The sequence below is a fragment of the Dendrobates tinctorius genome, unplaced genomic scaffold (genome assembly GCF_039654945.1).
Source record: "Dendrobates tinctorius isolate UK_male_01 unplaced genomic scaffold, ASM3965494v1 ptg000251l, whole genome shotgun sequence".
Lineage (NCBI taxonomy): Eukaryota > Metazoa > Chordata > Amphibia > Anura > Dendrobatidae > Dendrobates > Dendrobates tinctorius.
In genome coordinates this window covers 10500276-10521667 of record NW_027361918.1, presented here as the reverse complement: position 1 = coordinate 10521667, position 21392 = coordinate 10500276, and the positions used below count along the sequence as shown (strand labels likewise).

Here is a 21392-nt window from a genome sequence, read left to right as displayed (position 1 = left end):
ATCCTAAATCCCAGTACAACTCGTGCCAAAGGACCAGAAGGAGATTCGCGACCTCTCAGCATTTTCTATATTCAAACCAAACCATAAAAGGTCAATCTTTTTGCTTGGGATTGTGCTGCATTACAACTTTTTTCTACAAACTAGGTAAGTTTTTTTTACTCCCCCAGTCTGGTTCTCTACATACATAGAAATGGTTTGCTAGAAAATTGCCCGACTGTATTTGTAGGCCATAATTCACATTGTGAAACCCAGCGGTCGATGGATCGAAACCAACCTCTGCTAAATAGTTGTGATTTATAAACTTCATCATTGCATATCAACTGAACTTTTCTGTCAACAGCAAACGTGTCTCGGATCAAAAACACTAGTCAAAATCCTAAATCCCAGTACAACTCGTGCCAAAGGACCAGAAGGAGATTCGCGACCTCTCAGCATTTTCTATATTCAAACCAAACCATAAAAGGTCAATCTTTTTGCTTGGGATTGTGCTGCATTACAACTTTTTTCTACAAACTAGGTAAGTTTTTTTTACTCCCCCAGTCTGGTTCTCTACATACATAGAAATGGTTTGCTAGAAAATTGCCCGACTGTATTTGTAGGCCATAATTCACATTGTGAACTCCGTAGATGTTCTTCAAATATGGGAGAAAGGAATCTGTACTTAAAAAAAAAAAAAAAAAAAAGCACTCAATGGCACATTTGACTATAAGTAAACTGTGACATGGTGTGGCGTGAAACTGATAATGGCGTTCGTCGGGCATGGGGGATTAGCTCAAGTGGTAGAGCGCTCGCTTAGCATGCGAGAGGTAGCGGGATCGATGCCCGCATTCTCCAATACAATCTTTGGATTCCTTTTTCAGTTGGCCGAGTGAATTGTTTATGCCACCTGCTCGTGGCACACACGTCCAAACCTTGAAGACTTTCAACAATGGCTAAATCAAGCCTTCGATAGCTCAGCTGGTAGAGCGGAGGACTGTAGATCTAAATTAGCAATCCTTAGGTCGGTGGTTCAATTCCGGCTCGAAGGAAGTTTTGTGTATTCTATCAGATGTTTTCAACCTTCTGGCAAATACCAGACAGCTATGCTCTTTCTGGACATGTAGACAGAAACACAACCGGAAAGTTTTTTCTCCAGTTTGCCTTGTGAATTCAAAACTTAGGCAGCAACAGTGCTTTTACTTTATGGAGATGCTGAGCACCAATGTGAAAACGTCTTCAACTGTAGCATGCTACCCAAGCAAAAGGAACCAACGTCCCTGGGTGGACTCGAACCACCAACCTTTCGGTTAACAGCCGAACGCGCTAACCGATTGCGCCACAGAGACACAAACGCCTGCCGAACTTTCGTCTAACAGCCGGACGCACCCACCAGTTTTAACCGGAACCTTAAACAATGGTCAGACACCATTTCCTCTAATGATTTTCAACAATAATATGACACAAGAAAGCAAAAAAAAACAAAGAAACAATTGCAGAACCCCAGGAGTACTCTAGTCGCCAACAAATATGTAATGGCTGAAAATTTACATGTCATCGACCTGAACACAAACAGTCATTAGAATTTTACTCTGTACATCTGTTAACACAAGCAGAGTGGCGCAGCGGAAGCGTGCTGGGCCCATAACCCAGAGGTCGATGGATCGAAACCATCCTCTGCTAAATTGTGCTGCATTACAACTTTTTTCTACAAACTAGGTAAGTTTTTTTTCATTCCCCCAGTTTGGTTCTCTATATACAGAGAAATGGTTTACTAGAAAATTGCACGACTGTATTTGTAGGCCATAATTCACATTGTGAAACCCAGCGGTCAATGGATTGAAACCAACCTCTTCTAAATAGTTGTGTTTTATAAACTTCATCATTGCATATCAACTGAACTTTTCTGTCAACAGCAAACGTGTCTCGGATCAAAAACACTAGTCAAAATCCTAAATCCCAGTACAACTCGTGCCAAAGGACCAGAAGGAGATTCGCGACCTCTCAGCATTTTCTATATTCAAACCAAACCATAAAAGATCAATCTTTTCGCTTGGGATTGTGCTGCATTACAACTTTTTTCTACAAACTAGGTAAGTTTTTTTTCATTCCCCCAGTTTGGTTCTCTATATACAGAGAAATGGTTTACTAGAAAATTGCTCGACTGTATTTGTAGGCCATAATTCACATTGTGAAACCCAGCGGTCGATGGATCGAAACCAACCTCTGCTAAATAGTTGTGTTTTATAAACTTCATCATTGCATATCAACTGAACTTTTCTGTCAACAGCAAACGTGTCTCGGATCAAAAACACTAGTCAAAATCCTAAATCCCAGTACAACTCGTGCCAAAGGACCAGAAGGAGATTCGCGACCTCTCAGCATTTTCTATATTCAAACCAAACCATAAAAGGTCAATCTTTTTGCTTGGGATTGTGCTGCATTACAACTTTTTTCTACAAACTAGGTAAGTTTTTTTTACTCCCCCAGTCTGGTTCTCTACATACATAGAAATGGTTTGCTAGAAAATTGCCCGACTGTATTTGTAGGCCATAATTCACATTGTGAAACCCAGCGGTCGATGGATCGAAACCAACCTCTGCTAAATAGTTGTGATTTATAAACTTCATCATTGCATATCAACTGAACTTTTCTGTCAACAGCAAACGTGTCTCGGATCAAAAACACTAGTCAAAATCCTAAATCCCAGCACAACTCGTGCCAAAGGACCAGAAGGAGATTCGCGACCTCTCAGCATTTTCTATATTCAAACCAAACCATAAAAGGTCAATCTTTTTGCTTGGGATTGTGCTGCATTACAACTTTTTTCTACAAACTAGGTAAGTTTTTTTTACTCCCCCAGTCTGGTTCTCTACATACGTAGAAATGGTTTGCTAGAAAATTGCTCGACTTTATTTGTAGGCCATAATTCACATTGTGAACTCCGTAGATGTTCTTCAAATATGGGAGAAAGGAATCTGTACTTAAAAAAAAAAAAAAAAAAAAAAAAAAAAGCACTCAATGGCACATTTGACTATAAGTAAACTGTGACATGGTGTGGCGTGAAACTGATAATGGCGTTCGTCGGGCATGGGGGATTAGCTCAAGTGGTAGAGCGCTCGCTTAGCATGCGAGAGGTAGCGGGATCGATGCCCGCATTCTCCAATACAATCTTTGGATTCCTTTTTCAGTTGGCCGAGTGAATTGTTTATGCCACCTGCTCGTGGCACACACGTCCAAACCTTGAAGACTTTCAACAATGGCTAAATCAAGCCTTCGATAGCTCAGCTGGTAGAGCGGAGGACTGTAGATCTAAATTAGCAATCCTTAGGTCGCTGGTTCAATTCCGGCTCGAAGGAAGTTTTGTGTATTCTATCAGATGTTTTCAACCTTCTGGCAAATACCAGACAGCTATGCTCTTTCTGGACATGTAGACAGAAACACAACCGGAAAGTTTTTTCTCCAGTTTGCCTTGTGAATTCAAAACTTAGGCAGCAACAGTGCTTTTACTTTATGGAGATGCTGAGCACCAATGTGAAAACGTCTTCAACTGTAGCATGCTACCCAAGCAAAAGGAACCAACGTCCCTGGGTGGACTCGAACCACCAACCTTTCGGTTAACAGCCGAACGCGCTAACCGATTGCGCCACAGAGACACAAACGCCTGCCGAACTTTCGTCTAACAGCCGGACGCACCCACCAGTTTTAACCGGAACCTTAAACAATGGTCAGACACCATTTCCTCTAATGATTTTCAACAATAATATGACACAAGAAAGCAAAAAAAAACAAAGAAACAATTGCAGAACCCCAGGAGTACTCTAGTCGCCAACAAATATGTAATGGCTGAAAATTTACATGTCATCGACATGAACACAAACAGTCATTAGAATTTTACTCTGTACATCTGTTAACACAAGCAGAGTGGCGCAGCGGAAGCGTGCTGGGCCCATAACCCAGAGGTCGATGGATCGAAACCATCCTCTGCTAAATTGTGCTGCATTGCATCTTTTTCTACAAACTAGCTAAGTTTTTTTTCACTTCCCCATTTTGGTTCTCTATATACAGAGAAATGGTTTGCTAGAAAATTGCTCGACTGTATTTGTAGACCATAATTCACATTGTGAAACCCAGCGGTCAATGGATTGAAACCAACCTCTGCTAAATAGTTGTGTTTTATAAACTTCATCATTGCATATCAACTGAACTTTTCTGTCAACAGCAAACGTGTCTCGGATCAAAAACACTAGTCAAAATCCTAAATCCCAGTACAACTCGTGCCAAAGGACCAGAAGGAGATTCGCGACCTCTCAGCATTTTCTATATTCAAACCAAACCATAAAAGATCAATCTTTTCGCTTGGGATTGTGCTGCATTACAACTTTTTTCTACAAACTAGGTAAGTTTTTTTTCATTCCCCCAGTTTGGTTCTCTATATACAGAGAAATGGTTTACTAGAAAATTGCTCGACTGTATTTGTAGGCCATAATTCACATTGTGAAACCCAGCGGTCGATGGATCGAAACCAACCTCTGCTAAATAGTTGTGTTTTATAAACTTCATCATTGCATATCAACTGAACTTTTCTGTCAACAGCAAACGTGTCTCGGATCAAAAACACTAGTCAAAATCCTAAATCCCAGTACAACTCGTGCCAAAGGACCAGAAGGAGATTCGCGACCTCTCAGCATTTTCTATATTCAAACCAAACCATAAAAGGTCAATCTTTTTGCTTGGGATTGTGCTGCATTACAACTTTTTTCTACAAACTAGGTAAGTTTTTTTTACTCCCCCAGTCTGGTTCTCTACATACATAGAAATGGTTTGCTAGAAAATTGCCCGACTGTATTTGTAGGCCATAATTCACATTGTGAAACCCAGCGGTCGATGGATCGAAACCAACCTCTGCTAAATAGTTGTGATTTATAAACTTCATCATTGCATATCAACTGAACTTTTCTGTCAACAGCAAACGTGTCTCGGATCAAAAACACTAGTCAAAATCCTAAATCCCAGTACAACTCGTGCCAAAGGACCAGAAGGAGATTTGCGACCTCTCAGCATTTTCTATATTCAAACCAAACCATAAAAGGTCAATCTTTTTGCTTGGGATTGTGCTGCATTACAACTTTTTTCTACAAACTAGGTAAGTTTTTTTTACTCCCCCAGTCTGGTTCTCTACATACATAGAAATGGTTTGCTAGAAAATTGCCCGACTGTATTTGTAGGCCATAATTCACATTGTGAACTACGTAGATGTTCTTCAAATATGGGAGAAAGGAATCTGTACTTAAAAAAAAAAAAAAAAAAAAAAAAAAAAAAAGCACTCAATGGCACATTTGACTATAAGTAAACTGAAAAGCAAAAAAAAACAAAGAAACAATTGCAGAACCCCAGGAGTACTCTAGTCGCCAACAAATATGTAATGGCTGAAAATTTACATGTCATCGACCTGAACACAAACAGTCATTAGAATTTTACTCTGTACATCTGTTAACACAAGCAGAGTGGCGCAGCGGAAGCGTGCTGGGCCCATAACCCAGAGGTCGATGGATCGAAACCATCCTCTGCTAAATTTTGCTGCATTGCATCTTTTTCTACAAACTAGCTAAGTTTTTTTTCACTTCCCCATTTTGGTTCTCTATATACAGAGAAATGGTTTGCTAGAAAATTGCTCGACTGTATTTGTAGACCATAATTCACATTGTGAAACCCAGCGGTCAATGGATTGAAACCAACCTCCAATAAACTTCATCATTGCATATCAGCTGAACTTTTCTGTCAACAGCAAACGTGTCTCGGATCAAAAACACTAGTCAAAATCCTAAATCCCAGTACAACTCGTGCCAAAGGACCAGAAGGAGATTCGCGACCTCTCAGCATTTTCTATATTCAAACCAAACCATAAAAGATCAATCTTTTCGCTTGGGATTGTGCTGCATTACAACTTTTTTCTACAAACTAGGTAAGTTTTTTTTCATTCCCCCAGTTTGGTTCTCTATATACAGAGAAATGGTTTACTAGAAAATTGCTCGACTGTATTTGTAGGCCATAATTCACATTGTGAAACCCAGCGGTCGATGGATCGAAACCAACCTCTGCTAAATAGTTGTGTTTTATAAACTTCATCATTGCATATCAACTGAACTTTTCTGTCAACAGCAAACGTGTCTCGGATCAAAAACACTAGTCAAAATCCTAAATCCCAGTACAACTCGTGCCAAAGGACCAGAAGGAGATTCGCGACCTCTCAGCATTTTCTATATTCAAACCAAACCATAAAAGGTCAATCTTTTTGCTTGGGATTGTGCTGCATTACAACTTTTTTCTACAAACTAGGTAAGTTTTTTTTACTCCCCCAGTCTGGTTCTCTACATACATAGAAATGGTTTGCTAGAAAATTGCCCGACTGTATTTGTAGGCCATAATTCACATTGTGAAACCCAGCGGTCGATGGATCGAAACCAACCTCTGCTAAATAGTTGTGATTTATAAACTTCATCATTGCATATCAACTGAACTTTTCTGTCAACAGCAAACGTGTCTCGGATCAAAAACACTAGTCAAAATCCTAAATCCCAGTACAACTCGTGCCAAAGGACCAGAAGGAGATTTGCGACCTCTCAGCATTTTCTATATTCAAACCAAACCATAAAAGGTCAATCTTTTTGCTTGGGATTGTGCTGCATTACAACTTTTTTCTACAAACTAGGTAAGTTTTTTTTACTCCCCCAGTCTGGTTCTCTACATACATAGAAATGGTTTGCTAGAAAATTGCCCGACTGTATTTGTAGGCCATAATTCACATTGTGAACTACGTAGATGTTCTTCAAATATGGGAGAAAGGAATCTGTACTTAAAAAAAAAAAAAAAAAAAAAAAAAAAAAAAAGCACTCAATGGCACATTTGACTATAAGTAAACTGAAAAGCAAAAAAAAACAAAGAAACAATTGCAGAACCCCAGGAGTACTCTAGTCGCCAACAAATATGTAATGGCTGAAAATTTACATGTCATCGACCTGAACACAAACAGTCATTAGAATTTTACTCTGTACATCTGTTAACACAAGCAGAGTGGCGCAGCGGAAGCGTGCTGGGCCCATAACCCAGAGGTCGATGGATCGAAACCATCCTCTGCTAAATTTTGCTGCATTGCATCTTTTTCTACAAACTAGCTAAGTTTTTTTTCACTTCCCCATTTTGGTTCTCTATATACAGAGAAATGGTTTGCTAGAAAATTGCTCGACTGTATTTGTAGACCATAATTCACATTGTGAAACCCAGCGGTCAATGGATTGAAACCAACCTCCAATAAACTTCATCATTGCATATCAGCTGAACTTTTCTGTCAACAGCAAACGTGTCTCGGATCAAAAACACTAGTCAAAATCCTAAATCCCAGTACAACTCGTGCCAAAGGACCAGAAGGAGATTCGCGACCTCTCAGCATTTTCTATATTCAAACCAAACCATAAAAGATCAATCTTTTCGCTTGGGATTGTGCTGCATTACAACTTTTTTCTACAAACTAGGTAAGTTTTTTTTCATTCCCCCAGTTTGGTTCTCTATATACAGAGAAATGGTTTACTAGAAAATTGCTCGACTGTATTTGTAGGCCATAATTCACATTGTGAAACCCAGCGGTCGATGGATCGAAACCAACCTCTGCTAAATAGTTGTGTTTTATAAACTTCATCATTGCATATCAACTGAACTTTTCTGTCAACAGCAAACGTGTCTCGGATCAAAAACACTAGTCAAAATCCTAAATCCCAGTACAACTCGTGCCAAAGGACCAGAAGGAGATTCGCGACCTCTCAGCATTTTCTATATTCAAACCAAACCATAAAAGGTCAATCTTTTTGCTTGGGATTGTGCTGCATTACAACTTTTTTCTACAAACTAGGTAAGTTTTTTTTACTCCCCCAGTCTGGTTCTCTACATACATAGAAATGGTTTGCTAGAAAATTGCCCGACTGTATTTGTAGGCCATAATTCACATTGTGAAACCCAGCGGTCGATGGATCGAAACCAACCTCTGCTAAATAGTTGTGATTTATAAACTTCATCATTGCATATCAACTGAACTTTTCTGTCAACAGCAAACGTGTCTCGGATCAAAAACACTAGTCAAAATCCTAAATCCCAGTACAACTCGTGCCAAAGGACCAGAAGGAGATTCGCGACCTCTCAGCATTTTCTATATTCAAACCAAACCATAAAAGGTCAATCTTTTTGCTTGGGATTGTGCTGCATTACAACTTTTTTCTACAAACTAGGTAAGTTTTTTTTACTCCCCCAGTCTGGTTCTCTACATACATAGAAATGGTTTGCTAGAAAATTGCCCGACTGTATTTGTAGGCCATAATTCACATTGTGAACTACGTAGATGTTCTTCAAATATGGGAGAAAGGAATCTGTACTTAAAAAAAAAAAAAAAAAAAGCACTCAATGGCACATTTGACTATAAGTAAACTGTGACATGGTGTGGCGTGAAACTGATAATGGCATTCGTCGGGCATGGGGGATTAGCTCAAGTGGTAGAGCGCTCGCTTAGCATGCGAGAGGTAGCGGGATCGATGCCCGCATTCTCCAATACAATCTTTGGATTCCTTTTTCAGTTGGCCGAGTGAATTGTTTATGCCACCTGCTCGTGGCACACACGTCCAAACCTTGAAGACTTTCAACAATGGCTAAATCAAGCCTTCGATAGCTCAGCTGGTAGAGCGGAGGACTGTAGATCTAAATTAGCAATCCTTAGGTCGCTGGTTCAATTCCGGCTCGAAGGAAGTTTTGTGTATTCTATCAGATGTTTTCAACCTTCTGGCAAATACCAGACAGCTATGCTCTTTCTGGACATGTAGACAGAAACACAACCGGAAAGTTTTTTCTCCAGTTTGCCTTGTGAATTCAAAACTTAGGCAGCAACAGTGCTTTTACTTTATGGAGATGCTGAGCACCAATGTGAAAACGTCTTCAACTGTAGCATGCTACCCAAGCAAAAGGAACCAACGTCCCTGGGTGGACTCGAACCACCAACCTTTCGGTTAACAGCCGAACGCGCTAACCGATTGCGCCACAGAGACACAAACGCCTGCCGAACTTTCGTCTAACAGCCGGACGCACCCACCAGTTTTAACCGGAACCTTAAACAATGGTCAGACACCATTTCCTCTAATGATTTTCAACAATAATATGACACAAGAAAGCAAAAAAAAACAAAGAAACAATTGCAGAACCCCAGGAGTACTCTAGTCGCCAACAAATATGTAATGGCTGAAAATTTACATGTCATCGACATGAACACAAACAGTCATTAGAATTTTACTCTGTACATCTGTTAACACAAGCAGAGTGGCGCAGCGGAAGCGTGCTGGGCCCATAACCCAGAGGTCGATGGATCGAAACCATCCTCTGCTAAATTGTGCTGCATTGCATCTTTTTCTACAAACTAGCTAAGTTTTTTTTCACTTCCCCATTTTGGTTCTCTATATACAGAGAAATGGTTTGCTAGAAAATTGCTCGACTGTATTTGTAGACCATAATTCACATTGTGAAACCCAGCGGTCAATGGATTGAAACCAACCTCTGCTAAATAGTTGTGTTTTATAAACTTCATCATTGCATATCAACTGAACTTTTCTGTCAACAGCAAACGTGTCTCGGATCAAAAACACTAGTCAAAATCCTAAATCCCAGTACAACTCGTGCCAAAGGACCAGAAGGAGATTCGCGACCTCTCAGCATTTTCTATATTCAAACCAAACCATAAAAGATCAATCTTTTCGCTTGGGATTGTGCTGCATTACAACTTTTTTCTACAAACTAGGTAAGTTTTTTTTCATTCCCCCAGTTTGGTTCTCTATATACAGAGAAATGGTTTACTAGAAAATTGCTCGACTGTATTTGTAGGCCATAATTCACATTGTGAAACCCAGCGGTCGATGGATCGAAACCAACCTCTGCTAAATAGTTGTGTTTTATAAACTTCATCATTGCATATCAACTGAACTTTTCTGTCAACAGCAAACGTGTCTCGGATCAAAAACACTAGTCAAAATCCTAAATCCCAGTACAACTCGTGCCAAAGGACCAGAAGGAGATTCGCGACCTCTCAGCATTTTCTATATTCAAACCAAACCATAAAAGGTCAATCTTTTTGCTTGGGATTGTGCTGCATTACAACTTTTTTCTTCAAACTAGGTAAGTTTTTTTTACTCCCCCAGTCTGGTTCTCTACATACATAGAAATGGTTTGCTAGAAAATTGCCCGACTGTATTTGTAGGCCATAATTCACATTGTGAAACCCAGCGGTCGATGGATCGAAACCAACCTCTGCTAAATAGTTGTGATTTATAAACTTCATCATTGCATATCAACTGAACTTTTCTGTCAACAGCAAACGTGTCTCGGATCAAAAACACTAGTCAAAATCCTAAATCCCAGTACAACTCGTGCCAAAGGACCAGAAGGAGATTCGCGACCTCTCAGCATTTTCTATATTCAAACCAAACCATAAAAGGTCAATCTTTTTGCTTGGGATTGTGCTGCATTACAACTTTTTTCTACAAACTAGGTAAGTTTTTTTTACTCCCCCAGTCTGGTTCTCTACATACATAGAAATGGTTTGCTAGAAAATTGCCCGACTGTATTTGTAGGCCATAATTCACATTGTGAACTCCGTAGATGTTCTTCAAATATGGGAGAAAGGAATCTGTACTTAAAAAAAAAAAAAAAAAAAAAAAGCACTCAATGGCACATTTGACTATAAGTAAACTGTGACATGGTGTGGCGTGAAACTGATAATGGCGTTCGTCGGGCATGGGGGATTAGCTCAAGTGGTAGAGCGCTCGCTTAGCATGCGAGAGGTAGCGGGATCGATGCCCGCATTCTCCAATACAATCTTTGGATTCCTTTTTCAGTTGGCCGAGTGAATTGTTTATGCCACCTGCTCGTGGCACACACGTCCAAACCTTGAAGACTTTCAACAATGGCTAAATCAAGCCTTCGATAGCTCAGCTGGTAGAGCGGAGGACTGTAGATCTAAATTAGCAATCCTTAGGTCGCTGGTTCAATTCCGGCTCGAAGGAAGTTTTGTGTATTCTATCAGATGTTTTCAACCTTCTGGCAAATACCAGACAGCTATGCTCTTTCTGGACATGTAGACAGAAACACAACCGGAAAGTTTTTTCTCCAGTTTGCCTTGTGAATTCAAAACTTAGGCAGCAACAGTGCTTTTACTTTATGGAGATGCTGAGCACCAATGTGAAAACGTCTTCAACTGTAGCATGCTACCCAAGCAAAAGGAACCAACGTCCCTGGGTGGACTCGAACCACCAACCTTTCGGTTAACAGCCGAACGCGCTAACCGATTGCGCCACAGAGACACAAACGCCTGCCGAACTTTCGTCTAACAGCCGGACGCACCCACCAGTTTTAACCGGAACCTTAAACAATGGTCAGACACCATTTCCTCTAATGATTTTCAACAATAATATGACACAAGAAAGCAAAAAAAAACAAAGAAACAATTGCAGAACCCCAGGAGTACTCTAGTCGCCTACAAATATGTAATGGCTGAAAATTTACATGTCATCGACCTGAACACAAACAGTCATTAGAATTTTACTCTGTACATCTGTTAACACAAGCAGAGTGGCGCAGCGGAAGCGTGCTGGGCCCATAACCCAGAGGTCGATGGATCGAAGCCATCCTCTGCTAAATTGTGCTGCATTGCATCTTTTTCTACAAACTAGCTAAGTTTTTTTCACTTCCCCATTTTGGTTCTCTATATACAGAGAAATGGTTTGCTAGAAAATTGCTCGACTGTATTTGTAGACCATAATTCACATTGTGAAACCCAGCGGTCAATGGATTGAAACCAACCTCTGCTAAATAGTTGTGTTTTATAAACTTCATCATTGCATATCAACTGAACTTTTCTGTCAACAGCAAACGTGTCTCGGATCAAAAACACTAGTCAAAATCCTAAATCCCAGTACAACTCGTGCCAAAGGACCAGAAGGAGATTCGCGACCTCTCAGCATTTTCTATATTCAAACCAAACCATAAAAGATCAATCTTTTCGCTTGGGATTGTGCTGCATTACAACTTTTTTCTACAAACTAGGTAAGTTTTTTTTCATTCCCCCAGTTTGGTTCTCTATATACAGAGAAATGGTTTACTAGAAAATTGCTCGACTGTATTTGTAGGCCATAATTCACATTGTGAAACCCAGCGGTCGATGGATCGAAACCAACCTCTGCTAAATAGTTGTGTTTTATAAACTTCATCATTGCATATCAACTGAACTTTTCTGTCAACAGCAAACGTGTCTCGGATCAAAAACACTAGTCAAAATCCTAAATCCCAGTACAACTCGTGCCAAAGGACCAGAAGGAGATTCGCGACCTCTCAGCATTTTCTATATTCAAACCAAACCATAAAAGGTCAATCTTTTTGCTTGGGATTGTGCTGCATTACAACTTTTTTCTACAAACTAGGTAAGTTTTTTTTACTCCCCCAGTCTGGTTCTCTACATACATAGAAATGGTTTGCTAGAAAATTGCCCGACTGTATTTGTAGGCCATAATTCACATTGTGAAACCCAGCGGTCGATGGATCGAAACCAACCTCTGCTAAATAGTTGTGATTTATAAACTTCATCATTGCATATCAACTGAACTTTTCTGTCAACAGCAAACGTGTCTCGGATCAAAAACACTAGTCAAAATCCTAAATCCCAGTACAACTCGTGCCAAAGGACCAGAAGGAGATTCGCGACCTCTCAGCATTTTCTATATTCAAACCAAACCATAAAAGGTCAATCTTTTTGCTTGGGATTGTGCTGCATTACAACTTTTTTCTACAAACTAGGTAAGTTTTTTTTACTCCCCCAGTCTGGTTCTCTACATACATAGAAATGGTTTGCTAGAAAATTGCCCGACTGTATTTGTAGGCCATAATTCACATTGTGAACTACGTAGATGTTCTTCAAATATGGGAGAAAGGAATCTGTACTTAAAAAAAAAAAAAAAAAAAAAAAAGCACTCAATGGCACATTTGACTATAAGTAAACTGTGACATGGTGTGGCGTGAAACTGATAATGGCGTTCGTCGGGCATGGGGGATTAGCTCAAGTGGTAGAGCGCTCGCTTAGCATGCGAGAGGTAGCGGGATCGATGCCCGCATTCTCCAATACAATCTTTGGATTCCTTTTTCAGTTGGCCGAGTGAATTGTTTATGCCACCTGCTCGTGGCACACACGTCCAAACCTTGAAGACTTTCAACAATGGCTAAATCAAGCCTTCGATAGCTCAGCTGGTAGAGCGGAGGACTGTAGATCTAAATTAGCAATCCTTAGGTCGCTGGTTCAATTCCGGCTCGAAGGAAGTTTTGTGTATTCTATCAGATGTTTTCAACCTTCTGGCAAATACCAGACAGCTATGCTCTTTCTGGACATGTAGACAGAAACACAACCGGAAAGTTTTTTCTCCAGTTTGCCTTGTGAATTCAAAACTTAGGCAGCAACAGTGCTTTTACTTTATGGAGATGCTGAGCACCAATGTGAAAACGTCTTCAACTGTAGCATGCTACCCAAGCAAAAGGAACCAACGTCCCTGGGTGGACTCGAACCACCAACCTTTCGGTTAACAGCCGAACGCGCTAACCGATTGCGCCACAGAGACACAAACGCCTGCCGAACTTTCGTCTAACAGCCGGACGCACCCACCAGTTTTAACCGGAACCTTAAACAATGGTCAGACACCATTTCCTCTAATGATTTTCAACAATAATATGACACAAGAAAGCAAAAAAAAACAAAGAAACAATTGCAGAACCCCAGGAGTACTCTAGTCGCCAACAAATATGTAATGGCTGAAAATTTACATGTCATCGACATGAACACAAACAGTCATTAGAATTTTACTCTGTACATCTGTTAACACAAGCAGAGTGGCGCAGCGGAAGCGTGCTGGGCCCATAACCCAGAGGTCGATGGATCGAAACCATCCTCTGCTAAATTGTGCTGCATTGCATCTTTTTCTACAAACTAGCTAAGTTTTTTTTCACTTCCCCATTTTGGTTCTCTATATACAGAGAAATGGTTTGCTAGAAAATTGCTCGACTGTATTTGTAGACCATAATTCACATTGTGAAACCCAGCGGTCAATGGATTGAAACCAACCTCTGCTAAATAGTTGTGTTTTATAAACTTCATCATTGCATATCAACTGAACTTTTCTGTCAACAGCAAACGTGTCTCGGATCAAAAACACTAGTCAAAATCCTAAATCCCAGTACAACTCGTGCCAAAGGACCAGAAGGAGATTCGCGACCTCTCAGCATTTTCTATATTCAAACCAAACCATAAAAGATCAATCTTTTCGCTTGGGATTGTGCTGCATTACAACTTTTTTCTACAAACTAGGTAAGTTTTTTTTCATTCCCCCAGTTTGGTTCTCTATATACAGAGAAATGGTTTACTAGAAAATTGCTCGACTGTATTTGTAGGCCATAATTCACATTGTGAAACCCAGCGGTCGATGGATCGAAACCAACCTCTGCTAAATAGTTGTGTTTTATAAACTTCATCATTGCATATCAACTGAACTTTTCTGTCAACAGCAAACGTGTCTCGGATCAAAAACACTAGTCAAAATCCTAAATCCCAGTACAACTCGTGCCAAAGGACCAGAAGGAGATTCGCGACCTCTCAGCATTTTCTATATTCAAACCAAACCATAAAAGGTCAATCTTTTTGCTTGGGATTGTGCTGCATTACAACTTTTTTCTACAAACTAGGTAAGTTTTTTTTACTCCCCCAGTCTGGTTCTCTACATACATAGAAATGGTTTGCTAGAAAATTGCCCGACTGTATTTGTAGGCCATAATTCACATTGTGAAACCCAGCGGTCGATGGATCGAAACCAACCTCTGCTAAATAGTTGTGATTTATAAACTTCATCATTGCATATCAACTGAACTTTTCTGTCAACAGCAAACGTGTCTCGGATCAAAAACACTAGTCAAAATCCTAAATCCCAGTACAACTCGTGCCAAAGGACCAGAAGGAGATTTGCGACCTCTCAGCATTTTCTATATTCAAACCAAACCATAAAAGGTCAATCTTTTTGCTTGGGATTGTGCTGCATTACAACTTTTTTCTACAAACTAGGTAAGTTTTTTTTACTCCCCCAGTCTGGTTCTCTACATACATAGAAATGGTTTGCTAGAAAATTGCCCGACTGTATTTGTAGGCCATAATTCACATTGTGAACTACGTAGATGTTCTTCAAATATGGGAGAAAGGAATCTGTACTTAAAAAAAAAAAAAAAAAAAAAAAAAAAAAAAAGCACTCAATGGCACATTTGACTATAAGTAAACTGAAAAGCAAAAAAAAACAAAGAAACAATTGCAGAACCCCAGGAGTACTCTAGTCGCCAACAAATATGTAATGGCTGAAAATTTACATGTCATCGACCTGAACACAAACAGTCATTAGAATTTTACTCTGTACATCTGTTAACACAAGCAGAGTGGCGCAGCGGAAGCGTGCTGGGCCCATAACCCAGAGGTCGATGGATCGAAACCATCCTCTGCTAAATTTTGCTGCATTGCATCTTTTTCTACAAACTAGCTAAGTTTTTTTTCACTTCCCCATTTTGGTTCTCTATATACAGAGAAATGGTTTGCTAGAAAATTGCTCGACTGTATTTGTAGACCATAATTCACATTGTGAAACCCAGCGGTCAATGGATTGAAACCAACCTCCAATAAACTTCATCATTGCATATCAGCTGAACTTTTCTGTCAACAGCAAACGTGTCTCGGATCAAAAACACTAGTCAAAATCCTAAATCCCAGTACAACTCGTGCCAAAGGACCAGAAGGAGATTCGCGACCTCTCAGCATTTTCTATATTCAAACCAAACCATAAAAGATCAATCTTTTCGCTTGGGATTGTGCTGCATTACAACTTTTTTCTACAAACTAGGTAAGTTTTTTTTCATTCCCCCAGTTTGGTTCTCTATATACAGAGAAATGGTTTACTAGAAAATTGCTCGACTGTATTTGTAGGCCATAATTCACATTGTGAAACCCAGCGGTCGATGGATCGAAACCAACCTCTGCTAAATAGTTGTGTTTTATAAACTTCATCATTGCATATCAACTGAACTTTTCTGTCAACAGCAAACGTGTCTCGGATCAAAAACACTAGTCAAAATCCTAAATCCCAGTACAACTCGTGCCAAAGGACCAGAAGGAGATTCGCGACCTCTCAGCATTTTCTATATTCAAACCAAACCATAAAAGGTCAATCTTTTTGCTTGGGATTGTGCTGCATTACAACTTTTTTCTACAAACTAGGTAAGTTTTTTTTACTCCCCCAGTCTGGTTCTCTACATACATAGAAATGGTTTGCTAGAAAATTGCCCGACTGTATTTGTAGGCCATAATTCACATTGTGAAACCCAGCGGTCGATGGATCGAAACCAACCTCTGCTAAATAGTTGTGATTTATAAACTTCATCATTGCATATCAACTGAACTTTTCTGTCAACAGCAAACGTGTCTCGGATCAAAAACACTAGTCAAAATCCTAAATCCCAGTACAACTCGTGCCAAAGGACCAGAAGGAGATTTGCGACCTCTCAGCATTTTCTATATTCAAACCAAACCATAAAAGGTCAATCTTTTTGCTTGGGATTGTGCTGCATTACAACTTTTTTCTACAAACTAGGTAAGTTTTTTTTACTCCCCCAGTCTGGTTCTCTACATACATAGAAATGGTTTGCTAGAAAATTGCCCGACTGTATTTGTAGGCCATAATTCACATTGTGAACTACGTAGATGTTCTTCAAATATGGGAGAAAGGAATCTGTACTTAAAAAAAAAAAAAAAAAAAAAAAAAAAAAAAAGCACTCAATGGCACATTTGACTATAAGTAAACTGAAAAGCAAAAAAAAACAAAGAAACAATTGCAGAACCCCAGGAGTACTCTAGTCGCCAACAAATATGTAATGGCTGAAAATTTACATGTCATCGACCTGAACACAAACAGTCATTAGAATTTTACTCTGTACATCTGTTAACACAAGCAGAGTGGCGCAGCGGAAGCGTGCTGGGCCCATAACCCAGAGGTCGATGGATCGAAACCATCCTCTGCTAAATTTTGCTGCATTGCATCTTTTTCTACAAACTAGCTAAGTTTTTTTTCACTTCCCCATTTTGGTTCTCTATATACAGAGAAATGGTTTGCTAGAAAATTGCTCGACTGTATTTGTAGACCATAATTCACATTGTGAAACCCAGCGGTCAATGGATTGAAACCAACCTCCAATAAACTTCATCATTGCATATCAGCTGAACTTTTCTGTCAACAGCAAACGTGTCTCGGATCAAAAACACTAGTCAAAATCCTAAATCCCAGTACAACTCGTGCCAAAGGACCAGAAGGAGATTCGCGACCTCTCAGCATTTTCTATATTCAAACCAAACCATAAAAGATCAATCTTTTCGCTTGGGATTGTGCTGCATTACAACTTTTTTCTACAAACTAGGTAAGTTTTTTTTCATTCCCCCAGTTTGGTTCTCTATATACAGAGAAATGGTTTACTAGAAAATTGCTCGACTGTATTTGTAGGCCATAATTCACATTGTGAAACCCAGCGGTCGATGGATCGAAACCAACCTCTGCTAAATAGTTGTGTTTTATAAACTTCATCATTGCATATCAACTGAACTTTTCTGTCAACAGCAAACGTGTCTCGGATCAAAAACACTAGTCAAAATCCTAAATCCCAGTACAACTCGTGCCAAAGGACCAGAAGGAGATTCGCGACCTCTCAGCATTTTCTATATTCAAACCAAACCATAAAAGGTCAATCTTTTTGCTTGGGATTGTGCTGCATTACAACTTTTTTCTACAAACTAGGTAAGTTTTTTTTACTCCCCCAGTCTGGTTCTCTACATACATAGAAATGGTTTGCTAGAAAATTGCCCGACTGTATTTGTAGGCCATAATTCACATTGTGAAACCCAGCGGTCGATGGATCGAAACCAACCTCTGCTAAATAGTTGTGATTTATAAACTTCATCATTGCATATCAACTGAACTTTTCTGTCAACAGCAAACGTGTCTCGGATCAAAAACACTAGTCAAAATCCTAAATCCCAGTACAACTCGTGCCAAAGGACCAGAAGGAGATTCGCGACCTCTCAGCATTTTCTATATTCAAACCAAACCATAAAAGGTCAATCTTTTTGCTTGGGATTGTGCTGCATTACAACTTTTTTCTACAAACTAGGTAAGTTTTTTTTACTCCCCCAGTCTGGTTCTCTACATACATAGAAATGGTTTGCTAGAAAATTGCCCGACTGTATTTGTAGGCCATAATTCACATTGTGAACTACGTAGATGTTCTTCAAATATGGGAGAAAGGAATCTGTACTTAAAAAAAAAAAAAAAAAAAGCACTCAATGGCACATTTGACTATAAGTAAACTGTGACATGGTGTGGCGTGAAACTGATAATGGCATTCGTCGGGCATGGGGGATTAGCTCAAGTGGTAGAGCGCTCGCTTAGCATGCGAGAGGTAGCGGGATCGATGCCCGCATTCTCCAATACAATCTTTGGATTCCTTTTTCAGTTGGCCGAGTGAATTGTTTATGCCACCTGCTCGTGGCACACACGTCCAAACCTTGAAGACTTTCAACAATGGCTAAATCAAGCCTTCGATAGCTCAGCTGGTAGAGCGGAGGACTGTAGATCTAAATTAGCAATCCTTAGGTCGCTGGTTCAATTCCGGCTCGAAGGAAGTTTTGTGTATTCTATCAGATGTTTTCAACCTTCTGGCAAATACCAGACAGCTATGCTCTTTCTGGACATGTAGACAGAAACACAACCGGAAAGTTTTTTCTCCAGTTTGCCTTGTGAATTCAAAACTTAGGCAGCAACAGTGCTTTTACTTTATGGAGATGCTGAGCACCAATGTGAAAACGTCTTCAACTGTAGCATGCTACCCAAGCAAAAGGAACCAACGTCCCTGGGTGGACTCGAACCACCAACCTTTCGGTTAACAGCCGAACGCGCTAACCGATTGCGCCACAGAGACACAAACGCCTGCCGAACTTTCGTCTAACAGCCGGACGCACCCACCAGTTTTAACCGGAACCTTAAACAATGGTCAGACACCATTTCCTCTAATGATTTTCAACAATAATATGACACAAGAAAGCAAAAAAAAACAAAGAAACAATTGCAGAACCCCAGGAGTACTCTAGTCGCCTACAAATATGTAATGGCTGAAAATTTACATGTCATCGACCTGAACACAAACAGTCATTAGAATTTTACTCTGTACATCTGTTAACACAAGCAGAGTGGCGCAGCGGAAGCGTGCTGGGCCCATAACCCAGAGGTCGATGGATCGAAGCCATCCTCTGCTAAATTGTGCTGCATTGCATCTTTTTCTACAAACTAGCTAAGTTTTTTTCACTTCCCCATTTTGGTTCTCTATATACAGAGAAATGGTTTGCTAGAAAATTGCTCGACTGTATTTGTAGACCATAATTCACATTGTGAAACCCAGCGGTCAATGGATTGAAACCAACCTCTGCTAAATAGTTGTGTTTTATAAACTTCATCATTGCATATCAACTGAACTTTTCTGTCAACAGCAAACGTGTCTCGGATCAAAAACACTAGTCAAAATCCTAAATCCCAGTACAACTCGTGCCAAAGGACCAGAAGGAGATTCGCGACCTCTCAGCATTTTCTATATTCAAACCAAACCATAAAAGATCAATCTTTTCGCTTGGGATTGTGCTGCATTACAACTTTTTTCTACAAACTAGGTAAGTTTTTTTTCATTCCCCCAGTTTGGTTCTCTATATACAGAGAAATGGTTTACTAGAAAATTGCTCGACTGTATTTGTAGGCCATAATTCACATTGTGAAACCCAGCGGTCGATGGATCGAAACCAACCTCTGCTAAATAGTTGTGTTTTATAAACTTCATCATTGCATATCAACTGAACTTTTCTGTCAACAGCAAACGTGTCTCGGATCAAAAACACTAGTCAAAATCCTAAATCCCAGTACAACTCGTGCCAAAGGACCAGAAGGAGATTCGCGACCTCTCAGCATTTTCTATATTCAAACCAAACCATAAAAGGTCAATCTTTTTGCTTGGGATTGTGCTGCATTACAACTTTTTTCTACAAACTAGGTAAGTTTTTTTTACTCCCCCAGTCTGGTTCTCTACATACATAGAAATGGTTTGCTAGAAAATTGCCCGACTGTATTTGTAGGCCATAATTCACATTGTGAAACCCAGCGGTCGATGGATCGAAACCAACCTCTGCTAAATAGTTGTGATTTATAAACTTCATCATTGCATATCAACTGAACTTTTCTGTCAACAGCAAACGTGTCTCGGATCAAAAACACTAGTCAAAATCCTAAATCCCAGTACAACTCGTGCCAAAGGACCAGAAGGAGATTCGCGACCTCTCAGCATTTTCTATATTCAAACCAAACCATAAAAGGTCAATCTTTTTGCTTGGGATTGTGCTGCATTACAACTTTTTTCTACAAACTAGGTAAGTTTTTTTTACTCCCCCAGTCTGGTTCTCTACATACATAGAAATGGTTTGCTAGAAAATTGCCCGACTGTATTTGTAGGCCATAATTCACATTGTGAACTACGTAGATGTTCTTCAAATATGGGAGAAAGGAATCTGTACTTAAAAAAAAAAAAAAAAAAAAAAAAGCACTCAATGGCACATTTGACTATAAGTAAACTGTGACATGGTGTGGCGTGAAACTGATAATGGCGTTCGTCGGGCATGGGGGATTAGCTCAAGTGGTAGAGCGCTCGCTTAGCATGCGAGAGGTAGCGGGATCGATGCCCGCATTCTCCAATACAATCTTTGGATTCCTTTTTCAGTTGGCCGAGTGAATTGTTTATGCCACCTGCTCGTGGCACACACGTCCAAACCTTGAAGACTTTCAACAATGGCTAAATCAAGCCTTCGATAGCTCAGCTGGTAGAGCGGAGGACTGTAGATCTAAATTAGCAATCCTTAGGTCGCTGGTTCAATTCCGGCTCGAAGGAAGTTTTGTGTATTCTATCAGATGTTTTCAACCTTCTGGCAAATACCAGACAGCTATGCTCTTTCTGGACATGTAGACAGAAACACAACCGGAAAGTTTTTTCTCCAGTTTGCCTTGTGAATTCAAAACTTAGGCAGCAACAGTGCTTTTACTTTATGGAGATGCTGAGCACCAATGTGAAAACGTCTTCAACTGTAGCATGCTACCCAAGCAAAAGGAACCAACGTCCCTGGGTGGACTCGAACCACCAACCTTTCGGTTAACAGCCGAACGCGCTAACCGATTGCGCCACAG

General features: G+C 40.0%; 13 non-coding genes across 13 annotated transcripts; all 13 read left to right on the top strand.

Annotated features, from left to right (window-relative positions):
* The first annotated feature begins 761 nt into the window (after positions 1-761).
* On the top strand, positions 762-834 carry TRNAA-AGC (transfer RNA alanine (anticodon AGC)). The gene has a single exon. It is a non-coding gene; the product is annotated as a tRNA-Ala (tRNA).
* Positions 835-3068: 2234 nt separating this feature from the next.
* Positions 3069-3141, top strand: TRNAA-AGC (transfer RNA alanine (anticodon AGC)). Its single transcript has one exon. It is a non-coding gene; the product is annotated as a tRNA-Ala (tRNA).
* Positions 3142-3249: 108 nt separating this feature from the next.
* Positions 3250-3335, top strand: TRNAY-GUA (transfer RNA tyrosine (anticodon GUA)). Its single transcript is given in 2 exon segments — positions 3250-3286; positions 3300-3335. It is a non-coding gene; the product is annotated as a tRNA-Tyr (tRNA).
* A 5163-nt stretch (positions 3336-8498) lies between these two features.
* On the top strand, positions 8499-8571 carry TRNAA-AGC (transfer RNA alanine (anticodon AGC)). Its single transcript has one exon. It is a non-coding gene; the product is annotated as a tRNA-Ala (tRNA).
* Positions 8572-8679: 108 nt separating this feature from the next.
* On the top strand, positions 8680-8765 carry TRNAY-GUA (transfer RNA tyrosine (anticodon GUA)). The gene is given in 2 exon segments: positions 8680-8716; positions 8730-8765. It is a non-coding gene; the product is annotated as a tRNA-Tyr (tRNA).
* A 2034-nt stretch (positions 8766-10799) lies between these two features.
* Positions 10800-10872, top strand: TRNAA-AGC (transfer RNA alanine (anticodon AGC)). The gene has a single exon. It is a non-coding gene; the product is annotated as a tRNA-Ala (tRNA).
* A 108-nt stretch (positions 10873-10980) lies between these two features.
* Positions 10981-11066, top strand: TRNAY-GUA (transfer RNA tyrosine (anticodon GUA)). Its single transcript is given in 2 exon segments — positions 10981-11017; positions 11031-11066. It is a non-coding gene; the product is annotated as a tRNA-Tyr (tRNA).
* A 2034-nt stretch (positions 11067-13100) lies between these two features.
* Positions 13101-13173, top strand: TRNAA-AGC (transfer RNA alanine (anticodon AGC)). The gene has a single exon. It is a non-coding gene; the product is annotated as a tRNA-Ala (tRNA).
* Positions 13174-13281: 108 nt separating this feature from the next.
* Positions 13282-13367, top strand: TRNAY-GUA (transfer RNA tyrosine (anticodon GUA)). Its single transcript is given in 2 exon segments — positions 13282-13318; positions 13332-13367. It is a non-coding gene; the product is annotated as a tRNA-Tyr (tRNA).
* A 5164-nt stretch (positions 13368-18531) lies between these two features.
* On the top strand, positions 18532-18604 carry TRNAA-AGC (transfer RNA alanine (anticodon AGC)). Its single transcript has one exon. It is a non-coding gene; the product is annotated as a tRNA-Ala (tRNA).
* A 108-nt stretch (positions 18605-18712) lies between these two features.
* Positions 18713-18798, top strand: TRNAY-GUA (transfer RNA tyrosine (anticodon GUA)). Its single transcript is given in 2 exon segments — positions 18713-18749; positions 18763-18798. It is a non-coding gene; the product is annotated as a tRNA-Tyr (tRNA).
* Positions 18799-20832: 2034 nt separating this feature from the next.
* TRNAA-AGC (transfer RNA alanine (anticodon AGC)) lies at positions 20833-20905 on the top strand. The gene has a single exon. It is a non-coding gene; the product is annotated as a tRNA-Ala (tRNA).
* Positions 20906-21013: 108 nt separating this feature from the next.
* TRNAY-GUA (transfer RNA tyrosine (anticodon GUA)) lies at positions 21014-21099 on the top strand. Its single transcript is given in 2 exon segments — positions 21014-21050; positions 21064-21099. It is a non-coding gene; the product is annotated as a tRNA-Tyr (tRNA).
* The last annotated feature ends 293 nt before the right edge of the window (positions 21100-21392 follow it).